General features: G+C 50.9%; 1 long non-coding RNA gene across 1 annotated transcript; it reads right to left on the bottom strand.

Annotated features, from left to right (window-relative positions):
- Positions 1–225: 225 nt before the first annotated feature.
- LOC142852067 (uncharacterized) lies at positions 226–1,052 on the bottom strand. The gene is made up of 3 exons (XR_012910915.1): positions 1,024–1,052; positions 675–763; positions 226–568 (listed from the first exon to the last, which is right to left on the bottom strand). It is a non-coding gene; the product is annotated as an uncharacterized LOC142852067 (long non-coding RNA).
- Positions 1,053–9,529: the final 8,477 nt, after the last annotated feature.

Below are 9,529 nucleotides of genomic sequence, written 5' to 3'. Positions count from 1 at the left end.
GCAGAGATGGGCCTAGCCCTGTCCCAGTTGGAAGAGGCAAGTGGTTCAGACACTGGGAATATTTAATCCTGGGAAGATTGTTCTACCCAGAGAGGGGCACAAGACATGTCCCTCCATTACTTCCAGAGGCAATCCACTACGCTAGGCTGCCCCCCAACACACACATCAGGAAGAGAAGAAAACAGGAGACTCTGCGTTGAAGAACTGCTTTATTGATGGGGGAATTCCAGAGCGGGGTGGAACCCACACAGAGACAAAGATGCCAAAGTGTTTAGAAACCTTGGGTTCCTCAAACGTGGAGGCGAGGAGGAGGTGGTACCCGGCTCTCGGGCCTCGACTCTTTGCTCCTTTGGTTAGTCTTCTGGCAGTGACCACGGACGAACTCCGGCCACCTCAGATCAGACACGCAGAGCTTTGGGATCTGGTGTCAGTTTTGCCTTAGCCAACCAGGAAAACCTGTGGTGGGGACTTTCTTGTCTGAATCTGGATGGGGCAGGATGGGGTAGCCTAGACGATTCTGTTCTCACGGAGCTGCTGATTTCACCACCTCGGGCCTCTGAAAGTTGAGCTGGGGAAGAGAGAGACAGGTGAAGTGGTGTTGGGGGTGGGCAGGGAAAACCGCAGGAGTAAGAGAGTGAGAAGCCCCAAAGAGAGGAAGCTCTTAGCTGTGTCACCTCAATGTTGGGGTCCACATACTGCAGGTTTGGCTGGAAGTGGCTGTGCCCTTGCTCCAGGCCTAATTGGTCTTCTTTCAGATTCTGGCCTGTAGGGAAAGGGGTGGTGTAAGACAGGGGGCCCCCCAGAGGAGGTGGGAGCAGCCATGTGCAGGTGGGATGAGTGTGGGTGGGGGACGGGGGTTTCAAAAAAATGAAGATAACTATTTTGACTTTTCCAATCCTCGTTGGAGTCTTAGTGAACTTGGCTTGAGCCTGGAAGCTGGTCTGGAGCCATACAGGGAGGCCAGGCAGAGAGAGCGGCCTCCCTACTCACCTAGTACTGTGTACCATGGGTCACAAGTCATACCCATAAGAAGTCACTGTCATCGGTGCGAGGTTGGGAGTGGAGCTGGTAGCAGCCTCTTGAGTCACATACTACACCCCTCACCTGCCTGGTCCTTAGCAACTATGTAAACACAGCAGACAACCCAGGCTTTCAGTAAATCATCCTCGTGGCTGTTGTACATCAGCAACCTCCACTTCTTCTTCCTGACTTCCTGGAGTCCAGCCCAGAGCCTGGTTTTTCTCCTTGGCATCTTAGCCATTCCTCAGCGGGCATCTTAGACTGCCTGTAACGGCTACCCGTCTAGATGATCCTAGGAGCCCCATCCCCTTTCTCTCTTTAATCTCCAGCCCTCCCTTTGCCCACTCAGACTCCCGGTGCTGTCTTCAGGTCGGAGAGCCCTCCCCTTAGGCACTCCACCAGGTCCAGAAAGTCGGCGTGTCCCACAGGCTTCTCTCATGGATGCCGGACTCAGCGGCCACCATATTCCCATTGCCAGCCTGCCATCAAGACCAGCCCTGCTCCAAACTGCCTCATCTGGTTCCCCCTCTACTTCTCATCCTGCCACCTTGTCCCCATCTCCCGTGCTGTCTCCCTCAGACCCACCTGAGTGACCCACTTAAAACTCATCTGTGGATTGGTGATATATATACCTGTCCACTCAGCGGCTTGGGAGGCTCGGCTAGAAGGCTGGTGGGTTCAAAGCTAGCCTGGGCTACAGAGCGAGACCCTGTTCTAGATAAACAAACACACAACATCATATACCCAGTTCTTTTATTAATGCCTTCTGAAGCCCTCGTTTCTTTTCTTTCTTTCTTTCTTTCTTTCTTTCTTTCTTTCTTTCTTTTTTTCTTTCTTTCTTTTCTTTTCTTCTTTTTTTTTAGGGTGGGGGAGGAGAAGACACGTAAGCCACTTAGCCTCAAACTTGTTATGGAACAGAAGATGACCCTGAACTTGACTCTCCTACATCCACCTCCTTAGTGCTGGGATTACAGGAGTGTGGCCCCCTGAGTTTTTCTTTTTAAAGATTTATTTATTTATTTAATATACATTGGGGTTTTGCCTGCATACCTATCTATGTGAGGGTGTCAGATCTCCTAGAACTGGAATTACAAGACAGTTGTGAGCAGCCATGTGGGTGCTGGGAATCGAACCCGGGTCCTTTGAAAGAGCAGCCCGTGCTCTTCACCTCTGGGCCGTCTCTTCCATACATTTTCATAAGTAGTGCTTCTAACCTAAGTAGGGTCTGACTGTCCACTCGGGGATTGTTTGTAGGACCAGGAAGCCAGTCTCTGAGTCACTTGCTTGAAGACTCAGGCTTACGTTAGAAGCCTTCGATGGACCTGAAGTCCAGGCTGGGCCATACCTGGCTGGGTGCTCTGGCCATAGTCTGTGCACTACCATGTCCTGGCACTCCAGAGAGTGGCTGTGTGCCTGCCACCCTTGTCTTGTGAGGCGGGAGACGACTCTGAGCCTACCCTGAATCACTGGGGAAAAGGTAGCATACAAGGGGTCATAAAACCCCTAGGAAGTGGACACCGTGGGTGTGGAGGTGCACACCTGTAATCCCAGCACCTGGGAGGCTAAATTAGGAGGAGCCTTAGGTTCAAGGCCAACCTATACTACACTGCAGTTTGTTTGAGATCACCCTGGGCTACACAGGCACAGCAAAGAACTGTGTAGGGAAGATGACTCAGCTGGTAAAATGTTCGCTTCATAAATACTTAGGGCCTGAGTTGGGTCCTCGGGATCCATATGAAAAGTTCAGCGCAGTAATACACGCTTATGACCCCAGCACTGCGGAAACACACTGGCGGATCCCTGTGACTCTTCGGTCAGCCTGACCCAATCCATGAACCCAGGGTTCTGAAAAAGACCTTGTCATCCAAAACCGCTTGTGCAGCTTCTGAGGATCGACACCTGAGACTGACCCCTGCACGCATGTGTTTAGGAGTGTGTGTATGTGCCTGTATGTGCACGCGCGCGCACACACAAACTGGGAAGGTGGGAGGTCTAAGCCTGATTAGAGGAACTGGGCAGAGGCGGCCGTGCTGATAGGAGAAGTTAACTGGCAAGGCATGGACAGAGACTTGGGCAGACACAGCACCAGGGAGAGGAGATTAGGACAAAGTGGGGGGGGGGTCCCTGGAGAGGGAAGGGGTCATAAATAGGTTATGGAAACAATAGGTTTGAGGCTGGTATATGTGGTGGGGAATGAAGCCTTTCAGATAGTGGTGTGATGTGTACAGAAACACAGAGGGGAGAGGATGCTCAGCAGAGGCCCTGGGAATTTGATGCGGGGAGGGGGGGAGAAGCCGGAAAAGGTCCAGAGGTCAGGCTGGTGAGATGTGTAAGGTGACCAGAGTCCCATAAAGGGCCCACATGATGGAATGAAAAAACTGACTCCTGGAAATTGTCCGCTGACCTCTGCCTACATACCATTGCACACAATGTGCCCACTAAACAAATGTAGTTAAAAAAAAAATAGGAGGTCGGTGAGAGGCCTGAATGCTAGGGAAGGACAAGGGGACGAGGAACCACAGGAGAGCAAGGGGTGGGCGCACTGATGCAGGGGCAGATGTGACGTGAGCTGTCATCAGGGCACAGCAAGGCAGGACTTGTGTCGTGTCCTCCCCTCCCCCCTCCCCACAGAACCATTACCTTCCCAGATGCCAGAGCTCCGGAAGATTCCAGGGAAAGCTTCTCTCTGCCATGCCTGAGACAGGTCGTATTTTGGCCTGCAAACAGTCATGTCACAAGTGAGGTGGCCGCGTGTGACAGGAGTAGGAGGGGACTCGGCAGACCCTGACCCTGAGGGTGGGCAGTCACATCTCTACCCTTCAAAGTAGCGGCCATGAGGAGGTTTCGCCAGCTCCGCGGGCAGTGGCCAGGCTCCCTAGACATCCTGCAGTTCCCTGAAGGGCCCCAGTCTCCGGGTATGAAATGGCGGGGGAGGGGGGGTTGCAACAGTCCCTTCTGCCCATTTCTAGTCCGAATGTTCTAGTGACTATTTCTTGGTAATTCTTGGAATGTGCATCTTGTCCTATCTGGCTCAGACCCAGCTTACTTGATACTCTCTACGGAAGTCTAGATAATAAAACATAATTTTATTGCATAAACTATTTTCAGCGCTTAAGTTTCTGTTTCCACTTCTCACTCAAAGAGACGATCAGATAGAAAAGCCACCCTTGGTGATGCCAGCGATGGGTGGGGCTAGCCGCCCTGCTTGGCCTCAGCCTACGTTTTCACAGCCAGAACTGTAGAGCATTAAGACAGTGACTTCTGGGTGGCGTGTCCTTTCTCCCTGATTGGTGCCTTCTCTCTGGATGCGTGTGAGCTCACCTGTGCAGCTTTTTTTGGGACCGGCCAAGGAACACAGCCAAGATGACCACGAGGACCAGCAGCACTGACAACACGGTGCCCACAAGTCCGTACACGAGTCTCTTGCTGGTTCTAGACTCACAAGTCTCTCCCCAGTACCAGTGGGTGTCTGTGTTCGGGCACCTGCAGATACACACACAGGCTCAGGCGAGGTCCCTTAAATCAGGTCTCCTGAAGGGAAATTATTCAAAGCCCAGGAAACTGCCCTAAAGGAAAGTGGGGGTTGGGGAGCCAGGGTACTGAGTCTTAAGTGTGGGAGAGGGGAAACTCAGGATGACCTCAGAGGGACCTCAGGGTACTGAATGTCTTGTCCTAGCGAGACACTTGCTTGCACATCTAATCTCAAAGCAGTTGGCATCTGAATGGGCTTCTTATGGTGTTTATCACTTTGTGCTTTCATTTTTGATCTGGAAACTAGCATGTCCAGGTCTCAGTTAGACGTGTTTATGGCTAAAATGTCGTAAGAGAAATTAAGGATGAAGATAGGCACGACAGGTCAGGTCTGGAATCCCAGTACTCAGGGAGGTTGTGGGAGGAAGATTGGTTCAAGATGGAGGCTGGCCTGGGCTACACAGTGAATTCCAGTCTAACCTGGGCTACAGAGACCCAATCTGGAAAAAAAATGAAGAAAAAGGACAGGAGAGGGAAGAAAGAAGGAAGGAAATAAAGAAGGGAAGGGGAAGAAAGGGAGGAAGAAGGAAGGAGTGCGAAATGGGAATAGAGGAAATAGCCGGTGACAGGGCCAATAGCTTGAACCTTCTCAGAAAAACCCTGGCTGGACTGGAGAATGCCAGAATCTAGAACACGTGGCCACCCATCACTCTCACGGTGGCAGAGGGTGGAGGGAGATCCCAATAGAGTTAAGAGAAATGTAGAAGACAGCGGGGGTGCCTTCCAAGCATCCCTATTGCTAGATACAGTTGCCTTGTTATTTGCCCATGTCACCGGCCCACCTAGCTACTCAGGCACAAGAGAAACTGGGGGTGGGTGAGGCTCAGGGCATGGTGCAGCAGGTTGGTGACTCCAACCCTCTGGGGACACCCTCCCGTCAGGAGAAGGAGGGAGTGATGGGCCGAAGGAGGTAGGCACTCACACACAGCGGGGCCCTGAGCGGAGCAGCTGGCACTGGCCCAGGTTGCAGTTGAGTTGTGACTTTGTGCCCTGAGTGCACTTATTCACGCAGGTCAGTCTTCCCTCGAGAACCTCTGGGTAGAAGTACTGGCCAAAGTCCTTGGCAGCCTCCCGCATGCAACGCTCTATAAGACGAGGAATGGCAGCTCCAGTCAGCACCGCTAGAACTCTCCCTGGACCCATTTACCATTCACATTCCATCGGCTCCTGCCCACAGCTCCAAGGGGCTCATAGTTTCGGGCTCCACACTCACCCACGGGGTTGAAGCTGAACTTTAGAGTCTCCGTGTGCACAGTGGTGAAGTTAGAATTGTAGCACAGTTTGGCATCTGTCCGCGATAAAGGGGAGAGAAAAACAAAATGAAAACCATAAGGGCTTCCTTCGGGTTCCCCTTCTCCCACCCAGGCTCCTCCCGTTTCTCCTACTCAGGCTCCTCCCCTCTCCCACCAAGACTCCTCCCCTTCTGCCACTAGGCTCCTCCCCTTTCTCCCACCCAGGTTCTTGCTCTTCTCCCACCCAGGCTCCTCCCCTTTCTCCCTCCAGGGCTCCTCCATTTTCTCCTTCCTCTTCCTCTCCTCTACCTCTTCTCCCCTCCACCTTTTCCTTTCTTCTTCCCCTCTTCCTCCTCACCCTCCTCCACTTGACTCTCACTTTCCATCCCTGCTCTTTCCCCTTCTTTTCCCTCCTCCTTGTCCTTATTTTGTTCTCTCTCCCCCAATAGCTCTCCTTCTGCTTCCTCCCCATCTTCTTCTTTTCCGCCTCCTGCTTCCTTCATCTGCTTCCTCCTCTTCCCTCCTCCCCACCTCCCTCCTCCCCTTCCCCTTCTGTTTTCTTCTGTATCAACCGTCCACACTGAACCAATGTTGGAACTCCAGGCACACAGTCAAACCTGTGAGCAGACTCCCAGGGGACATGGGGGTGACAACTTCAGTCTGGGACTGAACAGAGTGGCAGGGAGCAGGATGGAGTCAAGGGAGGCACCGGAGGATGGTTTTGCTTTGTTCTGGATTTTCTAAAGATTTATTTATTTATTATTTTGTTTGTTGCTTTCTGAGACAGGGTTTCTCTGTGTAACAGTCTTTGCAGTCCTGGAACTCAGTTTGTAGACCAGGCTGACCTTGAACTCACAGAGATCCACTTGCCTTTGTCTTCTGAGTGTTGGGATTAAAGGTGTGTGCCACCACTGCCTGGCAAAAGGTTGTATTGCCAATTATCTTGTTTTTTGTTTTGTTTTGTTGGGGGTTTTGTTTGTTTTGTTTCTAGAGCTAAGGACTGAACCCAGGGCCTTGCACTTGCTAGGCAAGCACTCTTAATTTCCAACCCCTTGAGATTTATTTTATTTTTATTTAACCCTCCATGTATGCACGCGTGTGCATGTTTGTGTGTGCACGTGCGTATGTGCACATGCATGTGTTCACATGTGTGTGGAGGTGGCTGTGGAGACCAGAAGAAGGCATTGGATCTTCTGGAGCTGGAATTGGAGGCAGCTGTGAACTGTGGTTGCTGGAAACTGAACTCAGGTCCTCTGTAAGAGCAGTAAGTGGTCTCAGCTGCTAAGCCATCTCTCCAGAACCCCTGCCTTTTGTTGAAAGGGGGCTATAAGTGTGGAGTTCACTGTGGAGCCAGACTATCTCTGAACTCATGACAATCCTCCTGCCTTAGCTTCCTTAGTGCAGAGACTGTGGGTGTGAGCTACCACACATGACACATTCCCTATGGTAGGGACTCTGCTGTTCCAAATGAGGGGAGAGAGAGAGAGAGAGAGAGAGAGAGAGAGAGAGAGAGAGAGAGAGAGAAGGAGGTAGAGAGCAGGTGTTGTGGAATATTAGTTTAAGATATGTTACGTTCATTTATGCTGTGGAACGTTTGTTTACTGATGCAAAGATGTGCTATATTCTTTTATGTTGCATTTGTTTAACTCTGTGAAGCTGGGTTACTTTGCCTGTCTAGAACACCCGATTGGTCTAATAAAGCACTGAATGGCCAATAGCAAGGCAGGAGAAAGGATAGGCGGGGCTGGCAGGCAGAGAGAATAAATAGGAGAAGAAATCTAAGCTTGACAGAATGGAGGAGAGAGAAAAGGAGAAGGAGAGGAGGACACCAGGGACCAGCCACCCAACCACCCAGCAACCCAGCCACCCAGCCAGCCATGGAGTAAGAAGGAAAGAAATATATATATATAAAGGTATATAGAAATAAAGAAAGAGGTATATAACAAAAGGTATATAGAAATAAAGAAAGAAATACAGAATAAAGAAAATCCAGAGGCCAAATGTAGTTAAAGAAAATGGGATAATTTAAGTTAGACAAGCTGGCTAGAAACAAGTCAAGACCAGGCATTCATAAGTAAGAATAAGTCTCCATGTATTTATTTGGGAGCTGAGTGGTGGGCCCCCAGAGAGTAAAAAGGCAAAAACCAACCAACTGCACCCAGGCTTCCTTCCCAGCAACCCAAGGCGTCTCAGAAGGACTTACTTCGACACAAGGACCTGTCAGTCTCGTTGGCTCTAGTCGCATTCATAATCTTGGCTCTCACGACCCTGGTGAGGTTGCTGAACAGTGTCTGGTACTCGGGGGTGTAGTTCGCCTCCAGAACCACCTCACTTTTCACCACGATGCTGCCGTTGCTGCAAGCGGGAGAGATGCCAACATTTTCTCCACGTCACCCACACCCAGCAAGGAGGACAAAAATAGTAAGAGAGGATATGGGGAGGCAAGGGGTGTGGTGATGCACCCCTGGCGTCCCAGCGTTTGGAAGGCTGAGGAAGGAGAATCACATGTTCAGAGCCAACCTGGGCCACATATAGTGAGTGAGACCTTTGTTTCAAAAATCCAAAAGAAATAAAAGGGTGGAGGGAGGAGGGGAGGAAGAATGGAAGGAATAAAAGAAGGGAGGAATGGAAGAGGGAAAGGGAAAAAAAGGAAGGAAAGAAAAAATGAGGCCCCCCACTCTTCGACAGTTAACAAATTCCAAGGAGCCAGTTGAGTAAGACAGTTCAAGATTGGTAAATCTCAGTGTTTGTCACAATAGCTAAAGGATGAAATTTATCTTTAAAAACAGAGGCTTGGGCTGGATGGCAGTGGTGCATGTCTTTAATCCCAGCACTCGGGAGGCAGAGACAGGCAGATCTCTGTGAGTTCAAGGCCAGCCTGGTCTACAAGAGCTAGTTCCAGGATAGCTAAGGCTGTTCCACAGAGAAATTCTGTCTCAAAAAAAAATATTAGGGGCTTGGGTCTTCATGATGGCTCTGTGGGTAAAGACACTTGCAGCCAAGCCTCATGGACAGAGTTTGGTTCTAGGACCCACATGGTAGAAGGAGAGCTGCAACTCCTCCAGATATCCTGTGCCCTCCATCCCTCCACGTGTATACAGTGGTACATGCACACATTTGCTGCACACACAACATACACAATAATGTCATAGAACAAGAGACCCTTGGGTGAAGATGTGTTGCTGGGAATGGAGGAACGCGAAATGGCAGAACATCAAGAACGTAAAAACAGTTGAACATGGTGATTACAGCTTCAGTGTTTGTAGAAGCAGGGGAAGGAGGAGGGGGAGGGCAATGGCAGCGGAGAGGGAGAGAAGGAGGAGGAAGAAAGAATGAGTTCTGTTAATAAGGGGGACCTTGGCCTTGAAGCCCCTCACTAAGTGGCCAGTGGTGCTGCTGAGGGGGACGGTTTCGAGACAGAGGCCATCATCTGTCATGGTCATTGCCAGAAGCCAGCGGCCTTCTTACTCCTCTTCGTATCCCTCACCCAGTGCAGGCACCGCAGGCCTCAGCAGCTCTGGAGTCTGTTCCTACACTCTCTCCTTTCTCTCCCCAAATCCCCACGGTCATCTCTCAAGACCATCCCCACAGGACCCCGTTGTCCCACCAGTTCCCTCTCTAGTCATTGACACCATGACACCATGGCCTCCAGTGTAGACCTCTGCCCTGCCCACCTTTCTCTACCCTGCAGCCAGTCAGCTTGCAGGCCAGTTGCTGCTAGGAACAGTCTCCTAGATTGGCGTGAG

The sequence above is a fragment of the Microtus pennsylvanicus genome, chromosome 1 (assembly GCF_037038515.1).
Source record: "Microtus pennsylvanicus isolate mMicPen1 chromosome 1, mMicPen1.hap1, whole genome shotgun sequence".
NCBI classification, from domain to species: Eukaryota; Metazoa; Chordata; class Mammalia; order Rodentia; family Cricetidae; genus Microtus; species Microtus pennsylvanicus.
This window is presented reverse-complemented; position numbering and strand designations above follow the sequence as displayed.